Genomic DNA, 19208 nt, shown 5'->3' with positions numbered 1-19208 from the left:
CAATATCGGGGCCTCACATAACCTCTATTGTAGTGTCTCAAATGTCGTTTGCTACTCAAGGCCCACCGGAAATCCACTCCCTTCCTCGTCAGACGAGTGAGGGTACAACAATCTTGGAGAAAATCCAGGATAAATCTCTTATAATATCCCGCCAAACCCAAGAAACTCCTGATCTCTAAGGGAGATTTCAGAACCTCCCACTGCATCAAGGCCTCGATCTTGGCAGGATCAACCAAAATCCTGTCTTGGTTAACGAGATGTCCTAGGAACTAGACCTCTCGTAACCAAAACTCACATTTCGAGAACTTGACATACAACCGTTCCTGCCTCAATACTCCTAAAAGATCTCGAAGGTGCTCCTCGTGCTGCTCTCTGGTCTTGGAATACACCAAATTATCATCAATGAACATAATGACTAATAGGTCGAGCATCGGCCTACATACCCGATTCATCAAATCCATAAACACTGCAGGTGCGTTGGTGAGCCCAAATGGCATCACCACGAACTCATAATGCCCGTGATGAGTCTGGAACACAGTCTTCTACACGTCCTCCTCTTTAACCCTCACCTGATGATACCCCGACCTCAAGTCGATATTGGAGAACCAAGATGCACCCTGCAACTGATCGAAGAAGTCGTCGATCCGTGGAAGGGGATAACAGTTCTTCACTGTAAACTTGTTCAACTCCCGGTAATCAATGCATATCCATGTGAACCATCCTTCTTCTTGACGAACAGTATCAACGCTCCCCACACCGAACTACTCGGCCTGATGAACTACTTGCCTAACAGCTCCTGAAGCTGAGAGGACAACTCCTACATCTCGGGTGGTTCCAAACAGTACGACGCCTTGGCAATCGGAGTCGCACCTGACACGAGGTCAATCCTGAACTCAACCTGCCTCTCAGGAGGCACAACGGATAACTCCTCCGGGAATACATCAGGAAACTCCCAGACAACTGGCAGATATAAAACCGAGACCTGCTCCCCCACTCTAGTATCAACCACATAGGCAAGATAACCCATACACCCATGCTGAATATACTGTCGAGCCCTGGCCACCGAACAAAACCCTGATCCAACCCAGGTACCCTCTCCGTAGATAACCAGTTCACCCCCACTTGGGGTTCGAAGTATCACTCGCTGACCCTTGTAATAGATCATAGCACCCAACCTGCTCAGCTAATCCATCACCACTATCATGCATACAAGCCCATGGGGATATGGATCAAATCTATTGGATAAGGCACCCCAAAGATCTCCAATACACAACCCTGATATACTCTAGATGCAGAAACCTCATGTTCGTTGGCGATAGAAACCCACAACGGACACTCCAAATCGCTAAGGGTCATACCAAAATCCCTAACAAAAGATCGAGACACAAAGGAGCGCTCGCGCCCGAGTCAAATAACACAAGAGCATGAAAAAATTTCACTAAGAATGTACCTATCATAAACATAAACATAAGCATACCATGATATAATTGACAAAATAATAAATAGAAACATACCAATCACGGCGTCTGGCGCTGCCCTGGCCTCCTCGGTAGTGAGTTGAAAATCACGGCCCCGAGCTCTTGGGGGATCCGCCCTACCCTGGCGCCCATCGGTGATCCTCAGAGTGGCTGGTGTCGGGGCCTGCATCGGCCTGGCAACGAGCAATGGACAATTGACCTTCACATGTCCAACCTGATCACAATGGTAGCAAATCCTGGTGCTCGGTATTGGGGCCGATTGGCAACAATCCCTAGCAAAGTGCCCCTCCTTGCCACGTTTGTGGCATCCAGAAGTAGATCAACAAGGACCCTCATGAACCTTTCCGCACTTGCCACAAGTGCGGCGCCCCTGACTCCTAAATCTCTCGTAAACAACCTTGAACCACTTCGTCGTAGGCTGTGACTGCACTGAAGCCTGCCTCTGCTCCCTTGTCTGGAGCTCCATCTCAATCTCACGCCGCCTTGTGGCCTCCTATAAATCAATGAGTAAACCATAGCGCTGAGTAGACACAAACTGGCGGATATCCGTCTTGAGCATGCTCAAGTACTGGGTCATCTGAGCTTGCTCAGAAGCAGCAAACTCAGGGCAAAACAGCGCTCTCTCAGTGGACATCTTGGTGATCTCCGTCACCGACTCAGTACCCTGTCGCAGGTCCAAATACTCCTGGTTCAATCTCTCTCTCCACCAAAGGGACGTATCTCGAGAGGAACATATCAGAAAACTGCTCCCAGGATACAACAACTCTATGCTCTGGAGTATACGAGCTGATCACCAACCTCAACCAATCCTTCGCTCCAGACCGAAGAAGGTTTAGAGCGCACTTGACCTTCTGGTCAGTTGGGCAGGAGCAAGTAAAGAAACATCCCTCAACATCGGACAGCTACCTTCTAACGTCCCAAAATTTTCATTTTTAATTTAATAAAATCAGTATTCCAAAACATCATCAATACAATCCAAATAAAATAAGTGTAGCCCCGATCGGTATACAGATCGGGCCCCGCCTAGCATACATATAACATATATCAAATAAGCACATACACATGCAATAATCACAAATATACATAGCATACAAAATGGTCATCGGGCCCCGCCCGGTAAGCATACAAGTACATAACACATGCAAAGTCACACATAAATCTAGCATTCTAGCACAACAAAAACATGGGCCGACATTGGTGCTTTCGACCCGCTAAACACAGTGAGGAAACTCACCTCGTACTGCTGAATCAAACTGATAAATCCCTGGTTGTTGGTCCGACAAATCCCTGAGCTATCAATATCAAATAACATTCGATTAACAATTGGATTCCAATCCATAACCATCAGTCCATACTTAGGATAAAAAGACCATTGTACCCCTTACCTAGTTTGGTTCAAGACTAAGGTCCAAACCTACAATCCAAAAGGCCCAAAAACCAAATAATCATCCAAGGCCCATACATGGCCCAAATTCCCAAATTGGGCCCAAACCCTTACATGGGCCTTACCCCAAGGCCCAAAAATATTCTTAGTCCAAAACACTTGCATTCAGATGATCCAACAAGCTCTAAGCATCTAAGCCGAAAAGAATGGCCCAAACTGAAGCCCAAAATGTCTTAAGCCTACTGACTGATTACGCGGGGCGTACTCAGCTGTACGCTAAGCGTACACACTTTATGAGCTTGTACGCCCAGCGTACTCACCCATTCAACCATATCTCATTTGTAGCCCTTAATCCATTAAGACATAACTCCAAAACGTAGATCTGACTTCCTTGAGCTGGATTATCACGTAAAGTTGCTAACTTTATGTTCATGCATTGCTAAATGAAGCTCGTAAAGCTAATAAGGACTTAATAGGTGACTTATTACATGAATGAGACCAAATACCCCATAAAGTTTGCACCTTTATGCTTAAGAAAATCTTAATAAGCTCAGGTCTAAAAGAATAAGCCCTTCACACATCTTAACTCATCAACCAACCTAAAAAGGGACCAAAAGTATGAAAATCAAGACATAAAGAGATCTAAGCATTCAAAATCCAAGGTATGAACTTGATACCTCAAATGGCTTGCAAAATGAGAGATGATTCTGGATATCAAAGCTTCCCACCAAGCTATGCACCTTCCACCTTCTTCAATCTCTTCAAAATGAGCAAAACAAGAACCAAGCTCTTTTAAAAACCTCAAAAGCACAACAATAGAGGCTAAAGGTCGAGTTTAGGGTTTAAAAGATATGGGGGCTGGTAAAGAGGCCAACCCTAGGGATTTAAGGTCTTTATATAGGGTACAACACCCTAAAATCAGGGTTTCATAATCTTCGAGTACACTAAGCATAATCCTCATACGCCCAGCGTATGAGGCCTCACACTCGCGATCACTTCCCTCCTTAGTACGCTAAGCGTACCATGTGGTACGCCCCGCGTACTAGCCTCTCAACTAGTATGCTAAGCGTACCATATGGTACTCCCCACGTACTACTCCGATGGCCAAATTGCAGTAAAATAAATATAAAGGGCAAATAAGGAACATACCAAAATCCAAGTGTTATACACCTCATGACAATGATCAGATCTTGGAGTCCATCAAACACCAGGGGCTTCGTATTATAAAAGTCACGGTACTGGAAGGCCTCCCCCCACCAATCCCCGCAGTAGCGACTGTGATCACTTCGATTATCTTTTTCCTCAATCTTCTGGATTAAGTCGGATGCTACATCAAACTTGGTTCTCTGAACCACGTAACAATCTTATCTTAGGTGGACTCGATTTGATATGACCACTAGGGTTGGAATAACAATAATCTTCGTAGTCATTACCGAAATGATGGTAACGACAAAAACAAATGAAACAAACTCAACTACTAATAAATGAGAAAATGACTATAAATCTATAATAGCCATTTTTATAAGTTTTTACCGTAAAATAGCTATAAAAATGAAAATTTCCAAAAACAACCACAATTTCCGCAGTTAGCTACATTTTTTTACAAAGTTTGAACTTTCATAATTTTTTCATACGAATTCTATTTGAGTTGATTTTTTCCATTGTGTTCTTTGTAGAAAAATTTCCATAAATATATTACACTTTAAATTTTGATGTCAAGAAGTCATAATTTTTTTTAACTCCAAAGTAGGTTGGTCAATGAAAAATATAAAAGAAATCAAACTTTGATCATTCATAAATTTCACATACGAACTTCGTTTGAGTTGAATTGCATGTTTTTTTATTGTGTTATTTGTAACAAGGGCTTTCGATGTACATTTTACATTCCCAATTTGGATGTGGGGAGGTTATAATTTTTTTAGTTCCAAAATAAGTTATTCAATAAAAAATATGAAAAAAAAACTCTATAGCTTTTGTATACGAACTTTATAACAGTCATCATAAAATTTGGGTTCTACAATTAGAAAAAAAATATCCAATAACTTTTTTTATAGTTGTTGTGATAAGTCTCCGGCTTAACTCCGTCTCTTCGAAGAAAGGAATGAAGGGCCGGAGAATCACAACAAAGGAAATAAGCTCATCAGTCTTCTCCCTGGAGGCAGTCCCGGAACGAAGCTCCGATTCTTGTGGTCCCTTATTTTGGAGGAGAATGGACCTTTTTATACATGTGATCGTGGGAACAAATCCTCGACAGGATCTTTTACCTTTTCAGGAGTGGCACGGGAAGACGACCTTTGATTGGTAGATCGTGCCCCACACGTAGTTGCTTGCCATTGGTGAAGGTTTGCCAGGAGCGACGTTTTGAGTGTTACACCTGTCGCTCTGTAACATCCCAATTTTCAAGGCTAAAAAATTTCATTTTTAATTAAGTAACATGTCAAATAATTTGTCAAAACATTGTTAATATCATATTAATTCATAAAACCATTACGTCGCGTCTCAAAAACATATAATCGAATAATAATAAAATCAGAGTACGATCCCAGAAAACTCAATGCGGAAATCATGCGTGAGTGTGATGTGCCGCTACCGCGTCGGCTCCTTCCCCTTTGCTGAAGAGGTACCTGAAACAAAACTGAAAATTGTAAGCACGAAGCTTAGTGAGTTCCCCCATCATACCACATGCCATACAAACACCTAACATACATACTGCCAGGCATATCTGGGTTCCCGACCTACCCCTTCGGTCCTCTCGACCGGTGACCTTGCCTAGCATATCTGGGTGCTAGCCTACCCCTTCGGCCCTCTTGACTGGTGACAATGCGTAGCATACCTGGGTGCTGGCCTACCCCTTCGGTCCTCTCGGCCGGTCTATCACATACTATCACGTAATCATAATCTAGCATAGTTGGGTACTAAACTACCCCTTCGGCCCTATCGACCGGTAACTTGGGGACTATCTCCCCCTACTATTACCACCACCACGTAACATCATATCATGCTAGCACATAAAACATAATAGGTAGCAGCAAACCTAGATGAATATCACAAAGACAATCATCTAACATACAACTCCTACTAGTGGGCCAGCATTGTGGCCGTAGACCCACCACTACTGGAAGGTAACTCACCTCGCGGTCGCGTAGTGTCTAAACTGATCTCGATGTAGAAATTGACTCTCCCCGACTCCTCAGTCCCTACACGACGACTCTTCTAAGTTATCAACTCATACTCATAACCCTTACAAGGGTCACTCAATCCCAATCAACATCCAAGTCAAATCCATGGTCAAAGTCAACTTTTGGTCAAAGTCAACATCTGGTTGACTCGACTCGCCGAGTTGGCCCGCCAACTCGTCGAGTCCCCATAATCACGGTATGTCTTAATCCCGTCCCTACCTGTTGAGTCTAGCAAGAGCTCAATGAGTTCGCCTTCAACAACAAATCGGACAAATCTTCAACCGACTCGCCGAGTTCATCTTCATCCATAAGAAGATGTTCAGTCTTTGACTCTCTGAGTTCCCATTGAACTCGTCGAGTCCGTATTTATAATTTGGGAGATTGCATTGGACTCGCCGAGTCTGTTCATACACTCGTCGAGTCCCATGATTTCCTGGTCCAAAACAAACCCCTAGCAGGCTGAGTGTTCCTTCCACTCAACCCAAACCATTTCCAGAAGACGTTTTGGGGGAAAAAGCGTCCCGACTCGCCGAGTCCCTATTTGTCCAAGATTATACAGTCGATTTCAGTGGATCTTAATGCATCCTAATCATAGATCTGACCTCCTAGGGTCCCTTTTATACGTAAAGCCACGAACTTGATGACCATGCATGGGGTTTTTGGCTCAAAAGGATATAAAATGGGGTCTATAAGATGCATGAGCTTCCCATGGCTATAAAGTTGGCACCTTTATGCTATGGGAACCCTCAATGGTTCCAGATCTGAATCACGCACCCACCTATACAAGCAAATCTGAGCATAGCCTCTCAAAAGCTTAGAAAAGGTAGAAAATAGCCCCAAAGCAAGATCTAGGAGATAGATGGTCAAGTTTCAAGCTTTTTACCTTGAATGAACTGAGAATGAAGCAAAACCTCTGGATCTATTAGCTTCCACTTCAACTCCTAAGCTTTCTTCTTCTCCTCCAACTTCAAATGCACAAAAAGTCACCAACAAGCTTCAAGAACACTCAATAATGGTTTAGGGTTTCAATCTAGGTTTCTCTGAGTTGGGAGGGTGATGGAGGCTGGTTTGGGACGAGATAAAGTGTTTAAATAGGGTGCAAACCCTAAATATTAGGGTTTTGTCCAGACAACTCCTACTCGTCGAGTCGGCCTTCCGGCTCGTCGAGTAGGTCACTCAAACCCCCGATCCAATAGTCGAGTCTACTCGACGAGTTGGGCCCCCAACTCGCCGAGTCCCAGAGTAAATTGCCACATTTTAATGAAATTAAATACGTACCAGAAATCGGGTGCTACACGCTCTGAGGGGCGGTGGGTACTAGTTTGTCTCGGCACTGGCTTAGACGCTTGAGCTCTAAGTAATAACTATGGGATCGCGAGAGCGAGGGAGAGGGCGAGGGCAAGAGCCCGACGCTAGGCATACGCCAATCTTTGCCCAAACTGTCTGACGGTTCCGTTATTTTTGACGTATTCTCGGTGAGATGACAAATATACATCAACGTTTGCTTAGGGTAGCTGGGTAGTTCTAGCTTAGACATGGACATGTGTTTGATGGGAACGATCCATGACGTGTAATAGAGCCGTTGTGGTGAGACAGCGTCGTTTCGTTCCGTTTTTTCTTATTCTCTTCCTTCCTCTTTCATTTTATTTAAAGGTCCTCTATCTCTAAGAACGGTTATATGTTTCCTTTTTCCATAATCCTTCGTCTCATCCTCTATTATCATTTCTTCTTTCTCCCATATTTTTCTCTCCGATTTTTGATGGCTTTGCTAGATCTGGAATCGCTCCCACACCTGAGGAGTTCGAGTCCCTTCAATTTTGATTTGGGTTCATGCCTGAGCATGGACTTCAATTCCCGTTAAAACAGTCTACAATTTATCAACCACCAGCGGGGAAAGTGAGTCTTCCGGTAGCGATCTTTGAGGCTGGGTTTCGGCTTCCCGTTTCTGATTTTTTTGACGAGGTTATGCGAGAATATGGTTTCTCTGTTCACGACTTGACCCCAAACGCTGTGAACAAGATAGCGTTGAGGGTGCTTCCCCATCTTCAAGAATTCCAGTCTTTCTTCAATTCGTCTACCCATTCAGGCGTTCACACTGTCTCTCAACGTTGTAACACGCATTCTTTTATAGTTAACTAGAAGGCGCCTCGTAATAACTGGCAGGATCGGTGGATGTAGGTTAACAGTGATTTGGTTAGGTTCAGCTATCCTTGCGTACCCACGACTTCGGATTGGGAACCCCAACTGTCGGGGGTTGGTTTGTCGGTGGCTCGCACGTTAGGAGGAATTTGTTTTAACGGTGAAGATTGGTCGGATTGTGTATTGGCAGCAGTCAAAATGAGTGTTGCTTGGAGGTCACGTGGAAAGATGCCTCAGTTTTTTGTGGATAACGATGGTAAGTTCTACCTTCTTCCCCCTGGTGCCTTTTACCTTTCTTTATTTGATGTCGAGTTTCTTTTGCTGAAAAGAAGGGGGCTTTGCATTGTTGCCGTTGCAGGTAGCGAGAGGTTTTTGTCTCTTGAGCAAGTACTACAGAGGGATTTTGAATGGGATCTTCAGTATCACGAAGTCCCTCAAGTGGAGACGCTACCAGCTCCAACCAGAGTTGGCCCTGTTTTTTAGGGCGATGTCTCTCCGGTCGAGGCGGGGGTTAGAGGGTCATGTGTGGCTAGTGGTAAAGTCGTCTCCTGACATCGGTCTGCTCTTGTGGATTCCGCCCTTGAGGAGGATGTTGGTAGCAGTTCTATTAGTCAGCGCTTGCGTCGGAAACACAACATTGATCTCTATTTGCTAAGTCACTTGTTGTTATTGAGATTGCTGATAATGACGACCCGCAAGCGGTGGAGACGGCGAGTTTGCGTCGGCCAGTGGAACCAAGCGTTGTGGGAACTTATGTGACATCCCCATTTTAACGGCCAGAATAGGCCGATTTGTTTATGCTTATTTGAAAATTTGCATAATTTGTTCCCAGAAAACATGATAATGATATTATCAAAGCATTTCCGAAGAAATGTATTTTTATTTATATTAAAACATTGGGATGTCATCATCAATACATAAACAAAAGCATAACGAAATATTACAAGCCTTACAGTAATTAAACTAGTGGCCTAATACTCCTTGAATCTCTCGGTAGAATGTATCTTTCATATAGCCACCCGTGATACAATAAACTGAGTGGGTCAGGTTGGGAAACCTGGTGAGTACATAGGGATTTCAATCCCACAATGTTATATATATATATATATATATATATATATATATATATATATATATATATATATATATATATATATATATATATATATATATAGGGAATGGTTATTTGGATAACAAAAAAACCCTAAAAAAAACCCTAAAAATCATAAAAATGCATAAAAAAATAACTAGACATTACGAAACTTTTTTTTGAATTTTTTTATCAAAAAATCGCAGCCTTTTTGACAATTCCGCTGAAAAAAAAATAAAAAATCAATTTTTTTTATTATTTTTTTTTTTGTAAATTTTTTTTTTTCAAAAAATTTTCAGCGATTTTTTGATAAAAAAATTCAAAAAAAAGTTTTGTGATCTCTAAGTATTTTTTTTATGCATTTTTATGATTTTTAGGGTTTTTTTGTTTTCCATAGAACCTATATATATATATATATATATATATATATATATATATATATATATATATATATATATATATATATATATATATATATATATATATGTTAACGTATCCCTCATAAGGAACGTCAAAAAAAGAAGTCAAAACTAGTATCGAGCTTGGCCTGAGCTGAACTCAATCGGACCAAGTCCAAAGCCAAGGTCGGGCCTTCGCCAACGCGAAATACATAGGCGTGACAATTATGGTGCAGAGCAGCGCTATAACCTCCTCACCAAGGGATAACATCCCGAAGAGCGTGGGACCATTCAGAGCGTACCACATGCTCGTCAGGCGATAGCCACGATCTCTGTAATAACTGAAAGATCCTCCTCTAGCCAATGAGGAGAGGATGCAAAAAGGACGTGACGAAGGATCTTCTAGTAGGAGTCCGCCACGTTACGTCCCACGATGGAATGTCCAACAAAATCAGTTGAGGTCCATATGACTCTGGAACCAGGTATAAAAGGATCCTTCTTCCTCGTGAAGAAGGGAGAACTCTCTTTCCAGTCAATATACTTTCTCTTCTCTGAGAACAAACACTAACTAGATCGTCAGAGCTTCGTCCCGGGAATCTCTCCCGGACGTCGACTACCTATCTACTTTCCATTTTTTTACTGTGATATCAGGAGAGGGCATCTACACTAAACCCATCGGCAATCTCAACACTACCGTCTTCAACATATCACAACATCTGGCGCCATCCGGGCGTATCTCTAGAACGATACACTCACGAAACAAATCCACAGAGCAACAATAGCAGACGAAATCCCAATAGTGTCTGAAATACTAGAGAAAAGTCTGTTACATCCGATACAGTCACTAGAGGGAGGACAACCTTCCGTTCAGGAAGAACACTCATCAAACCTCACACCAGTTTCACAAATGCCACCGAGCTCCACAGCAGCAAAGGCAACAACCCCTGCGACCAATCTATGGCGCCCTGCAACCGACCCAATCCCACAAGTTGCAATCGTAACTGCAACTCCACAAATCGTTGCAACATAACCAACATGGATCTTTGTCTCACAACAACAGTCTCTCCTACACACCTCCGGCACTGGGACTTGGATCCCCCACACCATACAACCACAGCCACAAATTTTCTCCACGGTCTACCCACATACCACCATGGCAGGCTTGCCCCACATGCCACTCTACGTACAACAATCGTTGATCTTCAACTCATCTGTGCAACAGATCCCAGATTTCATCCATACATTGACTCAGCTACATGTCGCAAGCACGCAGATCCTGGTTGGTCAGGGATCCAGTTCTTCCGGATCTGGAGTTCAGTTCCCAGTTCAATCTGAATTCAATCCCCTCATATCAGCCGCTCAACCTTTCAACCTGAATACACAACGATATGTAGGAGCACACTCATACATGCTTCCCCCAATAGCGCAATACGGCATCCAACAATTCGGGCCGATACCAGACCTTCCTCCGTATCAGCCATATATCTCGTCGGCGACCATGCATAGCCAGATGTATGCAAGCCTGTACCAAATACAGCAGCACATGGCTTACGGCGGGATGTTATCCTCACATATGGACAATCCCACGCAAAGCGCCAGCTCTAATTTCAGTCACTAACTGCTGGAGTACAAGATTTTGCACACGACGATGATCCCACACATGCCCAAATACGACGGTACTACAGATCCACATGACCACATTCACAATTATGAATGTACGATGACTTCCCTCAAGATGGATCGTCGCTTCACTTGCACTTATTTTCCTTGCACCCTCACTGGAAATGCTGGCAAGTGTTTCAAATATCTGAGGCCAGGCAGCATCTCCGGCTTTGAGCAACTGAAATACCTTTTCCTCAACAATTTCGTGCAATTAAGGAAAGGCAAGGGGGACGCTAACTCTGTAATGGCATGCAAGCAGAAAGAGGGGGAATCAACCCGTGAATATAATGATCGGTTCACGCTGGTGACATTGAATGTTCCAAAACATGAAGAGTTCCTGGTAACAGGTGCTTTCGGCCAAGGTTTACTCCCAGGGCCCCTATCAAAGAAGATGCAGGGAACCGTTCCCTGATCACGGGATGAACTCAAGTTCCGTGTTGAAAAATACTTGAGGCAAATCGAAGGGGAAGAGCGAAAGGAGGCCAATATCAAAGCTATAGCCAATGCATATGCAAAGCAAGGGGAGGCGGTGTCGCGGACAATCTCAGGCCAACAAGGAAGGCAAGATAGCAACCAGCAGCGGCACAATCGTCACCCTCAGCATATGTCTAGACGGTACAGACTGTTCTATAGGGACGATAGCAAAAGCGGTCATATCGACGTTCATGCGATCAACAAGGCCCCAGCCAAGAAAAACAAAGACAAGCCCAAGTTCTGTGAGTACCATAAAATCAAAACTCACGATACAAACGAGTGTACAGTGTTAAAGAGGGAGATTGATGAAAACAGCTAGTAGGAAACATTGTTGATATAGCAAAAGACCTTAGGGAAAAATTCGACGGCGATAAACATCAGCCCAAAAATCAAAAGGATGGAGGAAGAGACCGAGAAAAAAGGGCGGAGATACTCAGCTTCACCGGGCCTCACCCATGCACCAACCGCCAAAGTTGATATCCCGATGCAAGGCCATACCAACAAAACATCCTCAACATAGCATTCTCGATGAATGGCCCAAGGCCAGAGCATTGGGATCCCAACGATCCATTGCACATCATCGGTTTCTTTAGTCGACAACGTGTTGAACAAGTTTACATCGACAACGGAAGCCGGTTCAATGTGATTTACGAGCACTGCCTTAGCCAACTGCCCATCAAATGGAAAGAGTACCTCCAACCACCGTGCCAGGGCTCGCTAGTCAGTTTCACTGGTCACCGCATCTGGCCAACGAGAACAGTCTGACTCCCGTTCACTTTGGTTAGCCATGACAGGGCAAAAGAGATAACAAGGGTGCTCGATTTCTCGGATGTCAACTGCCCGGCTGAACACAACATTCTCTTAGGATGCCCTGCGCTTTTCCAGTTGGGAGCAATTCCATCTACCATCCACGACGTTATCAAATTCAGCACAACTGATGGATCAGCCACAATAATGGCGACTAAGCCAGCCCACATGTGTGATGCTCAATGAGAAGCAAGGCAGGAAACCCAATTGCGTCAAAACAGCAGTTACCAAAAGACATAAACCTCCCGTTGGAAATCTACTGAAGTGTCACACCCTAGCGTCTGGGGTGGATGGAGTGACTTCATGTACAATATCATAACAATTGAATAGTAATGAAACATAGCAACACAAACATTCATACATTTAGATTTCGAGTATTACATTGTTTACAAACATAATTATTTCAAAAGTAGAATACAAATAACTGAAAAGTAGGAATAACATGAAACGACGACGCCGACCTCCAAGAAGGTTTGGGTACATGCCTGCTAGATACCTGAGAATACAAGTCCTTTTGAAAAGCGTCAACTAAAAAGTTGGTGAGTTCATAAACATCTTTATATAAAATAGTTTTGCATTTGTTCAGAATAATTCTCGTAGTACTTTCAGAAAATACGATATTTTCTAAATAAAAGAGTTTGTAAGCCTCGTTCTAAAACCGTGAATATATGCATGTGTGTCCGTTGTTTTGTTTTGTTATACTTGTAAAGAGTGTGTTCCCAGAAAATTCAATATTTTTAATAATATGAACTGAATTTGAAATAAATTCCTTGGTATCTTTTCCTTGTAAAATAATAATATATAGTTCCAGAAAATGCAGTATTTTCCGTAAAGATGAATTGTGGTCTTAAACCCTAAGACCCCGATGGAAGTGAGTATCATACAGAAAATAGTTTATAGTTTCATTTCTTTCAATAAAACCGATGAAGTATAAGCTTCCCGCAAACCAAAATCATTTTCGTTAATCCCTACGTGAGTCGTTACAACCATGCTAATATGACTAAAGAGCCTGTCTTGACGTTCTTCAGGCGTCGGTTTCTAACAATATATTTGTCATCCTAGACTAGCTTGGTCTAGCGGTAGCGAACGACTCAGGTGTGGGGGTGTCAACCCCGTATAGATCTATACACAATACCCTGCTCTCCCTCCAAGAGACTCTCGTTATAACTACAGGACTTCCGGTGTATGCTAGGTAGGTACGGCGAAGGAGCCTCACAATAGCATTAACAGATTTACGTGAACTATGACTCATTTTGCTTGTAAAACAGGATAATTATACCTTTAAATAATTATACGTATCTACGAAAGGTGTGGTTTGTGACTTCCAAACTATAACAACTATAGTTTATCTTGTTGGTTTGAAACTACTTATATAATCTTTTGTATCAATATAAAGGTGTATTCTAACATGAAACTATGAACTCAAAACACAATATTTTGGTGTTAAAAACCCATTAGTTTAGCAAATGACTATAACGTATCATTTCTGCTAGTAAAGTTATATTTTTAGTATAAGTTCCCAAAAGAAACCATGTAGTTTACAAATCATAACTCTTCTTAAGCTTTTATGACATAGATTATGTTTGTTGCAAATCCCAAATATTTATACCAAAAACTAGTATAAACCCAAAACTTATATAATAAGATTTTATCTCAACATGAAGGTGAAAAACATGAAATTATTTGTGGGATAAACAAAGTTTGACTTGTATCCCCCCCCCCTAAAATATAGAAAAAGCTTGAAAATATGGGGGTATGAACTCACCTTGGTTTGGTTTGGTGGATGATTTGAAGAGATGTTGAGAAGTTTTCAAGCCTTAGCACTTGAAGAGTTTGATAAACCCTCTGAAACTTAGTATATCCTAAGAATATTAACACATGATATTATGTGTAAATAGGATGAAATAAACAAAATAATGTGTAGAATCACTAGCGAAACTCGAACAACTTACAAGGATCTGGGGATGATACTTGGAGAATGTTGAACTTGAAAGATCCTAGGTTAGTTCTTGAGAGTGTTTGATGTGCTTGCTAAGTGAAGTGAGGGAGGGATTTGTGAGAGAGTATGGATTAATCAGAGAGCAAGCATGATGAAAATGGTGTGGTCTAGTGAGGATGACCTCGTTCAAATAAGAGGAGTAAAGTTGATGTGAAGTTTTCTTTGAGGACTCTTGGTTGCTTCCTGGATATATGTTGTGTAGTACGTAGACAACTCTGAATTTGCATGGGAAATTGTCACACCCCCAAACCAAGGATGGCGGAAACGTCCGGGGGTGGAGGACTTCATGTATAGTATCATAACAGCAATTGTAATAGTAATTCAAGCAAACACAACCAACATATATATATAATTGAAAAAAATTACATCATTGTATGAATTACATGTTTACGAATCAATCACAATATGTTGATAAAATATGAAATAGTAGACGCCTTAGCGTCCCATCCTCAAATGCACTTGATTACCTGTTTAATGATTTCCTGAGAATACAAGTTGTTTGAAAAAGTGTCAACACAAAGGTTGGTGAGTTCATAAGCTTCTGTTTGGTATTATTAAAAGCCTTTCGTTTGTAAAAGTAGTATTTGTGTTAGAAAAATCCAATATTTTCCTTAATGTGTAAATGTAGTCTTAAAACCCAAAGACCGAAATGTACAAGTAATTTGTCATATTTATAGTAAAACAATGCAAGTTTAAATCGACATAAACTCGTTAAATTTTTAATGAAGTTCCCGTAAATTCCAATGTTTGTTAATACTTTATGTGAGTTTATTATAACCATACTATGACCAAGGTTGCCTAAAACGACGTTCTTCAAGCGTCGGAAATGTTATGACATTTGTCACCCCAGACCTATCGGTCTAACTGTTGCATGCAGTTTAGGTGTGGGTTTGTCAAACCCAATATAGATCTATACACAAGTATCACGCTCTCCCTTAAGGAGACTCTGGTTACAATACAGGACTTAATGGTAATTTGAAGTAAATGTCTCACAAAGTCATTAACGGAATTACGTGTTATGAAAACTTGGTACCGTATGGTCGTACCTTGCTTAATGAAAATATCCTTTGTATAAATGTACCCTTTTTAAATGTATGTGTTATGTAATGTATCATAAACTATACATATTATAGTTTATCAACCACGGGTAGTACGTGGTAATGTATGCAAACTATATTCAAAATAGTTTATTTTATGTTTGAATGTATCGATTGTACTTTGATTATAATCACTTGTTATTCTTTATATTTTATATGACCAAATCCAGTTGTAAACTGATGTGTGTCTAAATATTAAGATAAAATGTCATATATTGCAGTAACATATAGTCACATAAAGATATACACCTTGCTCAACATGTTACAAGGTGAAATGAAATTAACAGCAACTTTTCGTTAAAAACAGTTTCTGTTACCGTTCTTAGAAAATTTATAGAAAAATCATCACAGCTCTAAATCCAAATCCGCAAATTTTGAGAGTTTGGAATATGAGTCTAGTTTGTTCGTAAATTTTATCATGATTTTTAGTGATCTCTAACAGAGGTGAAAATGTTCATAATCACAGACTGGTCCGGGTTTGCCTCTGAAATGACAGGCAGTTTTGTAAAAATCACCATTAATTGTAGAAAAATCATTTGGAGATGTGCAAGTAGTCATTTTAAAGCTAAGAGTTTGAACTACTTGCACCTGAAACAGCTTTGAAAACTAAAATATTTAAGTTGACCAAAACAGTCCGTGATTAACGTCCATCTTTTCTGATGCAATCTGTTAGAAAAAGTTTAATTGTGTTCTTGATGATTTTACTTGTATTCCCTCCTTAAAACTTAAGAAAAACATGTAAATGTATGGGTATGAACTCACCTTATGTGGTTTCAGTAGATGAAAGTGAGAGAAAGGAAGTGTTCAACTCAAGAACACTAAGAAGATGTCTTGATGATTCGAAAATCTAACACCGAATAAGATGGAACTTGTGTAAGATATCAATAATTTGAGTAGAATGGAGTTTAATAATTATGTGAATGATGAAGATACTTACTAATTGAAGAAAGAAATCCCTGGAGAAAGCCTTGAAGTTCTTGAAGTTAAGAGAAAAGATGAGAGAATTTTGGAGAGTGTTCTTGGTTGCTAAGTGTAGAATGAAAGAGTTTTTATGGAGAATGAGGAGAGAGGATCAATCAACCAGCTCTTAGAACGTGGGAAGAGATGGAGATTGGCTGTAAAGGTCCACTAAGGAGACAAGGGGTAGTGGGAAAAAGTGGCTGATCATAGAGTGAGGTGGTAGTGGGTTGCTTTTGCCATAAATTAAGGAAAAGCAAATATTCCCTCAATAATTAGATCAATCACCAATTCTTTTAATATATTTTATAAAAACCCTGGAGATTTATATATTTTGGGGCCTTAGTTTATAAAATAAAGTTTTGGGTGAAAATCCCACGTTAAAATAATGAAAAACGGAGTTAAAACGAAGTCGTAGTCGAAAAACCGGTAAAAAGGGCCTGTCTGCGAGGCTTCGCTTCGGACCTTCGGACTTCGGACACGGCTTCGGACTTCGGACACGACTTCGGACACGGCTTCGGACGGACGGGACTTCGGACACTGGTCCTTCGGACCTCGGACCTCGGACTTCGGACCTCGGACCTCGGACACAGCTTCGGACCAGAAGCTTTGGTTTCGGATCCTTAAAGCTATTTTACTCGTTTTTATCCCGTTTCAAGCGATTTTGGACCCGGTTAAGGGTCGAGATGACCCAAATGATTACAAAAAGTTAAAGTAACTTTTGAGAGAGATTTGGGAGAGATTTCAATTAGAAAGAGATAGAGTGAAAACGATTTAGAGAGGTTTCGTTTGTGATTAATTTGAGTGTCCGGCTTCACAACGCAAGGTTCGTAAACCCCATTAAACCGTGTTTTAGTGTCGTACACAATCCCGATGATTGTGCAATAGTGTTTTATCGCTTTGGTTCGTTGTTTAGCATTGTTAAGGCTAAGGAAAATCAAACACATGAACTTTCCAAATGATGATTTCTCATTAAAATAGCGAATTGTATAGTGATTACATAACGTAAACCCTAGCATACAAGGGTTATTGGAGTTGACCGGTTTGACTTGTTGACTTTGAATTTACCGAAATTTGACGGTTGTCACATCATCCCCCCGTTAGAAGGAATTTCGTCCCGAAATTTTCATTTTGACTGGGATTTCAAGAGTTTGGAAAGAGATGTGGATACTTTTGTTTCATCTGATCCTCGCGTTCCCAGGTGAATTCGGGTTCTCGTTTAGCGTTCCAACGTACCTTAACGATGGGAATACGACTTTGTTTCGTTCGTTTGATTTCCCGATCCATGATTTCGACTGGTTCCTCCACGAAGTGGAGATTTTCGTTAACTTTGATTTCGTCGAGTGGTATTACGAGTGTCTCATCAGACAAACACTTCTTTAGGTTAGACACGTGAAACGTGGGATGTACTTTGTCAAGTTCCTGAGGTAATCGAAGCTTGTATGCTACTGGCCCAATCCTAGCAAGGATTTCAAATGGCCCGATGTACCTTGGATTTAGTTTCCCGCGTTTGCCGAATCGTATCATTCCTTTCCAAGGGGAAACTTTTAGTAGTACTCGATCACCCACCTGGAATTCCAAGGGTTTGCGTCGTTTGTCTGCGTAACTCTTTTGCCGATCGCGAGACGCTTTCAGTCTCTCTCGAATTTGAACGATCTTTTCTGTGGTTTCCCTTATGATTTCAGGGCCAGTGAGGGTGCTATTAGAGACTTGCCCTCTAGCTAGCTGTGTATCCCCCACCTCAGCCCAACACAGGGGTGATCTGCATTTGCGACCGTAAAGAGCTTCGAATGGAGCGACTTTGATGCTAGTATGATAGCTGTTATTGTAGGAGAATTCAATAAGCGGTAGATGGGTATCCCATGCTTTACCGAAGTCTATCACACAAGCTCTTAACATGTCTTCCAACGTTTGAATGGTTCGCTCGCTCTGTCCGTCGGTTTGTGGGTGGTAGGCCGTACTCATGTCAAGCCTAGTTCCCAATGATTTTTGTAGAGACTGCCAAAACCGTGAGGTAAATCTACTATCTCTATCGGAGATAATGGATATCGGCACACCATGGAGTCGTACAATCTCTCTGATGTACGTTCTAGTCAGCTTCTCCATCTTGTCGGTTTCTTTTATTGGTAGAAAGTGTGCTGATTTGGTCAATCTGTCTACAATTACCCATATTGTGTCAAGACCGCCCGATGTCTTAGGCAGCTTGGTTATGAAGTCCATTGTTATTCGTTCCCACTTCCACTCAGGTATATCCGGCTGTTGTAATAGCCCGGATGGTTTCTGGTATTCGGTTTTGACCTTAGCGCAAGTCAGGCACTTGCTCACATAGGTAGCAATCTCAGCTTTCATGTTCGGCCACCAGTATAATTTCTTGAGGTCCAGATACATCTTACCCGACCCGGGATGGATGGAGTATCGAGTCTTGTGTGCTTCATTCATGACGACATCTCGGAGTCCACCGAACTTTGGTGTCCAAATCCGGTTCATGATATAACGTGCTCCATCATCCTTGACTTCTAAGTTTTTATCCATTCCCCTTAATGT

The sequence above is a fragment of the Lactuca virosa genome, chromosome 1 (assembly GCF_052849685.1).
Source record: "Lactuca virosa cultivar CGN04683 chromosome 1, Lactuca_virosa_CGN04683_v6, whole genome shotgun sequence".
Classification (NCBI taxonomy): domain Eukaryota; kingdom Viridiplantae; phylum Streptophyta; class Magnoliopsida; order Asterales; family Asteraceae; genus Lactuca; species Lactuca virosa.
The sequence above is the reverse complement of the archived record's forward strand: the minus strand, read 5'-3'. Positions refer to the sequence as shown.